The 10,393-nt window shown below is 39.1% G+C and overlaps 1 pseudogene; it reads right to left on the reverse strand.

The window, feature by feature from the left end:
• Positions 1–3,925: 3,925 nt before the first annotated feature.
• Positions 3,926–9,874, reverse strand: LOC125246096 (annotated as a pseudogene).
• Between the last annotated feature and the right edge of the window lie 519 nt (positions 9,875–10,393).

Below are 10,393 nucleotides of genomic sequence, written 5' to 3' on the forward strand. Positions count from 1 at the left end.
AAAACAGTCATGTTTTAAGGGGGGTGACATTGCTGAACTACAAATAGCAAAAAAGGATTTAAAAATAGGAATTCTCAAAGCAAAACGAGACTATAAATATAAACTGGAGAACCAGATGGCAACAAACAATCTTGGATCAGCCTGGGACAGTATGAAAACCATAGCAGGCCTCCAGAATCTAAAAAGCAGCAGCCCAGTCACCTTGGATGGCTTCAGCTCAGATACTGAGCTGGCCAGTGCTCTTATTCAATTTTACAATCGTTTTAATATTTTAGATTTTAGCGATGTGATCGATAATTTGAGTAAACAGCTTGTAGACACTCAACATTTTAATATAACACAAACAGAAGTGCACAAAGCATTCCTCTCTATAAGAGTTAATAAAAGTCACGGTCCAGATAGTATCTGTGGGCGCACACTCAAAACCTGTGCAAAGCAATTGAGTACTCCCTTCCACTACATTTTTAATAAATCTTTAGAGGCACAATTAGTACCTGAGGTCTGGAAAGATGCTGTAGTTATCCCTGTCCCCAAATCTAACAACACTAAAAATCTTAATGATTTCAGACCAGTGGCACTCACTGGAAGACGCCACAGTCACCTTACTTAATTTACTCTTTAAGCATTTAGATAATAATGGCTCTCATGCCAGACTTTTATTTATTGATTTCTCATCGGCTTTTAATACAATTCAACCTCATATTTTAACTACAAGGCTGCTGGAACAGTTTGATCTAAGTAATAATCTGGTCGGTTGGATCCTTAACTTTTTAACGGACAGGACACAAAGAGTGAGAGTGAATGGCAGTCTCTCAGAAAAAGTCTGTTCATCAACAGGCTCCCCACAAGGATGCGTACTCTCACCTCTTCTTTTCATCCTGTACACAAATATGTGCCAGAGCAGGTGGGAAAACAGGACTATAATTAAATATGCAGATGACTCAGTAATTGTTAGCCTGCTCCAAGATAGTGAAACAGGTCACGGTCCAGTCATCAATGACTTTGTTGAATGGTGTGAGGCATCTCACCTTCAACTAAATGTAGTTAAAACAAAGGACATGCTTATTGACTTTAGGAAAAAAACAATCCAAACACAAGAAATTACATCAATCAAAGGTCAAACTGTTGAATGTGTCGAATCATATAAATACCTGGGGATGGTAATAGACTCTAAACTTACATTTGGAATGAACTGTGAACAAGTCTGTAAAAAAGGGCATCAGCGTTTGTTTTGTTTGAGGAAACTGAATCAATTTCATATTGATAAATCCATCATGATCCTTTTTTATCACGCTTTTATTGAGTCAATTTTATCATTTGCGCTAGCAGCCTGGTTTGGGAACCTCACTTTGAAAAATAAAAACTTGCTTAATAAAATAGTAAAGTGGTCCAGCAGGCTGATAGGTGACCCGCAGCTTAATGTGGAGACCTTGTATACAAAACAGTTACAGCGCATAACTAGTTCGATTTTAAATGACAGTTCACATCCTTTGCACACAGAATTCCAGCTTCTACCGTCAAGGCGCAGGTTTAGAATCCCCAGGTGTAGAACAAAAAGATACAAAAATAGTTTTGTTCCGGCAGCCATTACTTTGAGGAATGAGTTATAGCTTATTGTGTACTTGGTTTTTATGTATTTTACTTTCTATTTGTAGTCATGTATGTATTATTTATTCTGGACCAACAAGAACTTTTTGACGTTGTAGTTTTTTATGTGCTCTGTTTCATATGTGTGTATGAGGACTCTACTGCAAACAAAATCTACCTTCGGGTATAAATAAAGTAACTTGAACTTGAACTTGAAACATGTACATGTCAGTGCTATGACAAACTCCTGTGCGCTTTTGTGTTTCTTTTATGTGTATTTTATAGAATGGACCCTAAATTTTGGAGGGGACCTGTCAGGACACTGAATATGTGTGACTCTTCGGTCGCTCTAAGGGTGAAGGAACACAACAGAAAGAGACCCCAGAAAGAGGCTTTGTCCCCAGAAAAGGGTTCAGAGGCTGTAAGGTGAGCTGTAGTGCACCAAGGTCAAGACCCAAGCAAAAAAACTCACATTCTAGGGCAACATGCAATGCAGTTTGGCGTCTTTAAATGTCAGACCTTTAAGTGGGTTGCCGAAAATGCCCTTGGTTTTGCTGGCTATCTGGTGACAAGCATGAGGAGGGAATCAACTGATGTTAAGGACTCAAAAAATAACCATGCTAATAAAGCAGCCTTTGCAGAATACATGGAGCTTTTCCCAGAGTGTCGTGAGGCCATCCGTATTAAGGCAGAAAACATGGATTCCAGTGTCCCACAGTCATTACCTTCGATCTCCTCTGTCCACTCCCTTTTGGTCGGCAAAACACTCCAACCACAGAGCCTTGACAAAGCAGTCAAGAAAAAGTTAACATCAAACAGTCTTTAGAAATACATTGGTTTTCCTTAATCTGACAATGCATACAGTATTTATTAGTATAGAATAAAGTGCAGTAAAATTTGCATAGTTTTATGAAAGATTTGGTAACACTTTATTTTACAGTGTCGTTACATATTTCACATGCAGTTACTATAGTAATAATTATAAATTATGCATAATTACATGCAACTAACCCAAAACCAAACCAAACTCTAATCCTAACCCTACAGTAAGTGCATGTGGTTAATTATTATTACTCCGTACTTAAATATATAATTACACTGTAACAAGGACATATAAAGTGTAACTTTAAGTCTTTTAAATTACATGTATTATGGTTGTAAGTAATATTAAAGTGTTCTGTCCTTTACATTTTAGGGATGTTGGCCAGTGATACTATTTTCCAGGTCTACTGTTAGATGGATCAGCCCGGTGGAATGAGGACAAAGCAGATGCTGCGAACACTCAAGGCATGAAGAAGCACCAGTCATACAGGGGCCTTCTTCATCATGCTGCTAATATGAGGGAGAAGATGCTCTTGGACAGAAGATGGTGTCATATGTCTTCCACATCAGTATAATGGTATGTTCATTACAGTTGTCTGTCGAAGTTATTTGAGCATTAATATTTAATCAAAAAATGTATAGAAGGTTATGCATGTGACGTCAACGTTGGTCGTTATGACTGCGGTTACACCCACTGAGTGGCACAAAGACTGGGTGGCAGCTTTGGTTTTCAGCATGAATGCCACAAAAAAAACACATCTAAAACAGGAAAGAGCTTTGCAATTGACTACAAATAGATTTGACAAGAAATCTGAGGTATATTTAAATGCTTCCCATAATGTGTCTTAAACACTATTTGGCCGGTAATTGTTTCTCGGGGGACGTAAAGGTATTTTGTGCTCTCATTTTTCTTCTTGGACAACCAATCAGCCTTCAAAAGAATATGTCATACCTAGAAACAGGGTCAGCCCCACCTCCTCATTAAGATGCAAGTTTTTGTCTTTTCCTCACTCAGAGTTGCTCTCAGATTGGTCCTGAATCACTCTTAAGTTAATATTCCTATTTATACATTTTTAAACTAAATCAGGATCTCTCTGAGAGGATTCCTAGAAGATTTAAGAATACAGGCCCAGATCTGAAACTCAATCCTGTTCAGCAGGAGGTTTATTTAAAGTAATGGATTAGATTATGATAATAATGCTCATAATGCTCATAATTCCACTGATCAAGAGTTTACAGTTTACAGATGATTTGGGTTTATATATTTCACATTTATTAATAAATTGATAGTATATTTTGATAGTAACAATACAAATGATTTATGTGACACTACAATAAGTACTGAAAGACCATCAGCACAAATAGTTTGAGAAGAGCACAGATACACACCATCACTCATCATGACTCACACACACACACTGATCTCACTGTCTATATGAGGATTCATTACACACATTTATTCTTCATGTTATTTCACTGACAGAAGTTCAGCTGTAGTATTAATGTAATGAAGAGAAAATAAGAGACTCTATAACATCTCACTGTTACTGATTCATCATGAGCTCAAAGCATTATGGGTAGAATCTCTCTACAGTCTATTCTGATTCATCAACACAGTTTCACTGATCCAGAACTTAACAGATAACCAACCCTGAACCCAGGATAGAGCGGTTGAGTGAATGTGGTCTGGACTGTGTGGATGAGGCTCATTGTGTCTCCAGAGACGCTGTAGAAGGACAGAGTTCCTGCACTGTGATCCACATACACTCCTATTCTACTGCTGATGGACTTTACTGGGAGTTTAGTCACTATGTCATTGTGTTTGAATGAGGAACTGGAGGAAGAGCAAGACAAACTCCAGGACTGATCATTACGTCCAAACAAACACTCAACACCTGCTCCCTTCCTGCTGATGCTCTTATATGACACTGATATAAACACATATTTACCACTCCACTCAATCTCCCAGTAACAGCGTCCACACACACTGTCTCTACACAACACCTGACGACACACATCAAATCTGTCTGGATGATCAGGATACGGCTGGACTGTGTCAGTGACAGTAATCACTCTGTTCCTCTCAGACAGATGGAGATATTCATTCACTGTGTTCAGATCCAGAGTGAACTGATGGGAATCTGATGGAGATAAAACACATCAGAATCAGGAATTATCAATCTGTCTGATATCCTGTGCAAATTATTATTATCCATTATCTAGAAAGCCCCTTAATTGTCTTCCCTGAATATTAATGTTGATTTCTTTCTGTGTTTATTATAATTTAAAGGTCTATTATTACACCATTCAAATGTTTGAGGTCAGTATGATTCTCTTTTAAAAGAAACTGATACTTTAATTCAGCAAGAATCCATTAAAATGATTCAACAATAAGTGTAATAATTTGATTTACAGTTTAATCACTGTAGGATTATTGTTGGTGATTTTCAGTGCTGTAGGTTAAAGAGGCTCGTTACAAAATCCTGTTTAGGATAAATCCACAGTGAAAGAGTTTTCAGTTTGTTCTTCCTTTTCTGAAACTCTTGAAAAGCAGCGTTTGTCACAGACCAATGAGGTGTCAAATCGTGTGGATTATTGAGGAATGGTGTCCGATAATATATATCGATCGGGTGTACGATGTTCGTCCGGGGGGTGAAAAAGTATCCGAAAAAGTCCCATAGACTTTGCATTGAGATGAATTTTGACGAGTCATAGCTCCTAACGAGGATTTCGTAGAAACATGTGGGTTACCATGTTTGAAGAGGCTGTCAGGCTCTGTCAGACCATACCTCACAGTTGGGTGTAAGTTGTACCCCTGGGGCGCAAGAACTGCCCAAACTTGCCCCATAGACATACTATGTTGTTGGACAGCCCATGAACCAGTGTTTTTCCTACTATGGTAAATTCCATAGAGATTTTGTATTGAACATAACTCCGGATCACAGTGTCATAGAGACAAGGGGGTGGGGCTCATTTCACTCAGTCAACCAATCAGTCTCTCAGGATCATTGTGAAGCTATCAAGCCACGCCCTAGCAACCATTTAGGGCACCCTAGCAACAGGTTCCATAGACTTCCATTGAAAAAGATCAAAGGAATATCTTTGGATAGAAGTGTCATAGAAACATGAGGGTGAGCTTGTTTGACTCGGGGCAGCAAATGGGCAATCACAAACACTGTCACTACTTCCTAGCCACGCCCTAGTAACCATTGTCGAGCACCATATCAACCCTGAATATCATAGAAGCATGGGGGTTGGTTTATATAATTCATACTGACAAGCAGCCTTTGGAGTATCATCACTGGCAGCTGCCAAACCACTCCCTAGCAACCAAATACAGTAGCCTAGCAACCGTTTAGCAAAACCTATATATCTGCATCAGAACATCGTAGAGACATGGGGGTTTCTCTTTTGACTCATGCTAGTAAACTGGACTTCCAACATGCTAGACATGTTAGTGAATAACTACATGCTAATAGCAATTAGCTTGGGGTTAAAACATGACACAAACAAGTCAAAATGTGTTAGCATCATGTTAATTGTGTTAGTATCATGTTAGCAAAATGCTAATCAAGTTAACATCTTGCTAAAAACATGTTAGCAACATGGTAATCATGGTAGCAATAATGTTAGCATCTTGTTAAAAACATGCTAGCAGCATGCTAATCATGTTAGTAAACATGCTAATAATGTTAGCATCATATGAACAGCATGTTAATCATGTTAGCTTTTGTTAAAAACATGACAGCAACATGGTAATCGTGTTATGCCAACTGTTAAAAACATGGTAAATACCATAGAAACCATCAATCATGTTAGCATAATGTTGATGCCTGGTAGAGTATAGAAAAAAATTGTACTGCGCATGTGTCGAACTCGGTCATCCACGCGCATCTGTGGTTTGAGTGTACTTTGAAAGATGTGACTGTGCGCGAGACGAGTCCGGGCGTGGAAAGTGAAGTATATCCGGGGTTTAAGAAGGTAGGAAGTCAGTAGGCCACATCCTGAATCTAGTGCATCACATCCTGATAACAGGATAAATGCATATGTAATGTGTGCGTTGAGTAGAAAGTTGTTATAATGTTATAAGTAATTACAAGTTTCTCTTGTAAACCTTTGGCATATATGTGCCTTAAACAAACACTTCTCAAGAACTCCTCAATACCCACTTTTGAAGATATTGCTTCCAGCAGCCCCCAATATTCTCTGAACGCCCCGTTGAGAAACATTAATTTACATGATCAGCTATAAAATTCTTCTGTCATGTTTTCTTTCTCCTTTTACAGAAGAACATGAACACACTCAGTGAGTTTTTCTGCTTGTTTTCTTAGTGACTTACATTGTAGGAAGTCGTTCCTGGTTCTGGGAACAATGTTGGTGGAAGTGACTGTGGAAATCAATAGACATGAAGAGTGTGATTATCATGTCAAGAGAAAATGATCCCTGCATCCATTCCTAAGACATTTCTAATATGATCTTCTACATGATATGACATGATGGAGGATCATTTCTGAGAGCAGATGAATCTCCAGGACTTTACCTCTGTCAGAGATCTTCTTCAGCTCCTTTTTGCAGAAATCCTCCAGTTTGTCTCTCAGCTGATGGACAGATTCTCTCACAACAGCAAAAGAGAAGAGAGAACTGAAGGGATCGTCATTTACGTCTGTAGATTCAGGAGGAGCTGAGAGAGACTGGAAACTCTACAGAAAACAGAAATCAAAGCTCATCACCTCCACACTTCAGCCAATATCCTGCACTACTGTCAGATTTGAGCAGCTCTTGTTGGTCTTTAGTAACTCTACTCAATCCAGCACTTTCACAGCATCAGCTTAATTCTTCATTATTTCATATTTTGTTCATTATTTCATGTTAGAGCTACAGATTATTGTGCCACTTACAATATATTTGAACTTTCTAAGAAAACTCTTGGATGATCAAACATCTGGAAATAACATAAATGTAAGAGATCAAGAGCATCAATGGAGTCACATGACAGGGTTGAGTAGATTTGATCAGGAAAAGCAGTTCAAAGGCAACTAGATTGATTGACCATTATTTATAACTTTTAAGCAGCCAGTGGCTCTGAAATTCACAAGGACTCTTAGGACACGATTCCAAGGTCAGGTTTTAATGTTCAAATATGCTCAAGCATCTAATATACAGCCTCATTTCCTGTTTGAGGACTTCACTGTCAAATTCATTAATGTGTTAATGAAAATTATTATAAAAGTTTTCAGCAGGTGTTGTATGTTAAAGGTGGTATTGGGTTTGTCCAGTAGGGGGCGGTGACACATTGTGTGGTGGGCTGTAGCACTGTTAAAAGCAGAGAAGAGCGCGTAGTGTGAGAGCGCTTGTGTGTTTGTTGCTTGCTGCCAAGATGGGTCCTCAATAAAGAAAGCATATTAAGAAGTTCAGTTCTCTGGAGTCTTTTCTATTGTATTCGAGATATAACAGCAGGTTTGAAGATTATCTTTTTTTGGTAAACATTAATCAAAACGTGTAATATAAGTATATTAATATTATAAGTCAAAGAATGTTAAAAGATAAGTAAAGAGATGATGGGAAATGAAATGTTGAAATTAAATTTCTCTGCGAGTCTGTTTGTGGTTTAAATACCCAGAAACATTGCTAATATACAGCCTCTTTTCCTGTCTCTGAAATCTAACCATCAGGTTAATGGATTTCACGTTGTTTTTTTTTTAAAAAAAATAGTTTAAATATTAATTAAGTTTTGAGCTGTTTTCATCTGGAAGCTCAATATAACTTTAAAAAAAAGTTTCCTAAGAGATTTCCAGAGCTGAACTGCATTTGTAAGTGCGTCTCTTTCAAAAGAAGATCAGATGAGAGTCTGACTGATGATTATATAATAGCCGAACACACAGATCAACAATTCAGTCAACGGCTCATTCTGCTCTCATGAAATGTTTCTCTGTGAGTCTCTTGCTCAAGTCCACTATGATCCTGTTCTTCTAGATCTGTGTTACCTCCAGGAAATGGATGTGATCCTGTGTGTGTGAAAGCTGCTCCAGCTCAGCGTTTCTCCTCCTCAGATCATTGATCTCCTGCTCCAGTCGCTCCAGTCGTCCTTCAGCTCGACTCACTGCAGTCTTTTCCTGATCTCTGATCCGCTGTGTGGCCTCAGAGCGGCTTCTCCTAATGGAGCGGATAAGCTCAGTGAAGATCCTCTCACTGTCCTCCACTGCTGTCTGTGCAGAGCGCTGTTAGGACACACATCACAATCACACAGTGGCTTCAGTGAGTCTGAATGAGACTTCTCAAACTTTTCTTCTTCTCCAGACTCACCTTATGAGACACCACAGCCTCTCTCAGCTGCTGAAGATCTTTCTCTCTCTGCTGGAACCACCTCTGCGTCTTCTTCAGCTGGTGCTAAAGGACAAACCAATAACAGGAGAAACATCAAAGAAATCGTCAAGTAAACAGATATGAATCCAGTATCAGTGAAGTGCTGAGATTGAGGGGTTAAAGATCTTTCATGATAAGATTATAGGTTCAGTCATAAGTGTCAGCATTATTTCATCAATGTCTAGTTTTATATGGATAGTTCACCTAGAAATGTAAATTCGTTCATTGTTTACTCATCCTCATTTCTTTCCAAACTTGTTTGTTTTTCTTTTGCAGAACACAAAAGATGATATTCTCAAGAATGTGTTTCTAGAGCCCAAATCAAATATGGTGATACGTCAATAACATTAAAACCTCACTGGCTCATGCATGTCACATGACTAAATTCTAGTAGACGTCATAAACAAAATTAAGAGCCTAAATGAGCATAATGGGACCCTTTAAGTTCATACCTGTTTCTCTTTCTCTGTGCTGCAGCTGATACAGTGTTGTGGTTTTTATGTTGATCCATTGTACACAGCACACATATACACTTCTGATCAGTGCGGCAGAAAATCTCAAGGATCTTGTCGTGTTTCAGGCAGATCATCTCCTGCAGTCGTCCAGTGGCTTCAGTCAGATTGTGTCTTTTTCCTTTAAAGAAGGTCTCATGTTGTTCAAGGTGATTCTGACAGTAAGAGTTCAGACACACCAGACAGGACTTGACGGCTTTGTGTTTTCTTCCAGTACAGACGTCACACTGCACATCTCCAGCTCCAGCGTAACAGTCAGCAGAACGTTTTCTCTTCTTCAGTTTCTCCACCATTTCAGCCAGGATGGTGTTTTTAGCTAAAGCAGGTCTTAGACTGAAGGTCTGTCTGCACTGAGGGCAGCTGTAGACTCTCTTCTGATCCTCCTGATCCCAGCAGCCTGTAATACAGATCTTACAGTAACTGTGTCCACAGGGAATGGCCACTGGATCCTTCAGGAGATCCAGACACACTGAACACATGAACTCATCCTGAGATATTCTGGCTTCTGCCATTTTACTGCATGAATACAGAGACACAAACACACAACAGCTCAACTACACTTCCGTTTCACTTTCTCTGAAGTCATGTGTTTCCTGTTTCTGTGTGTCGTGTGTAAAACAGGCGCGTCTGTAAAGCAACTTCCTCATTCCTGGTCCTGAAGAGCCTCATTGCTGCTAAGTTTTTAGTTTCTATGCGTGTTCCCACACACACTGTGTTTATTGTCTCAGACATGCATTTAAGATAGACAACACCCTTAAAGGTGCTAAAGAGGATGTTTTGTTTTATACATTTTTGCAATATTACTTGAAGCTGTTTTTACTAACTGATAAAAGACTATTTATTAGGTGCACTGAAAGGAATAATATTAATATACATCATCTGTGCACGAGGTAGGGCCTTAAAAACATCAGCCAATCATTTACGCGATCATCGCGTAAACGATTGTCCCTCGGGCTTGTCAATCACTGCCATGACGTTCCTTGTGAGACGTGCACGGCTGCGCGCTCCAGTAGCTTTCCACACTCCACAGGCGCCGCATGCAATGTTTTTGTCAGGAGACAGGAGTAACAACTGCAGATTATGAGTTACCTGCGGTGAGTCTGACATAA

This window comes from Megalobrama amblycephala, linkage group LG14 (genome assembly GCF_018812025.1).
Source record: "Megalobrama amblycephala isolate DHTTF-2021 linkage group LG14, ASM1881202v1, whole genome shotgun sequence".
In the NCBI taxonomy this organism is placed as follows: domain Eukaryota; kingdom Metazoa; phylum Chordata; class Actinopteri; order Cypriniformes; family Xenocyprididae; genus Megalobrama; species Megalobrama amblycephala.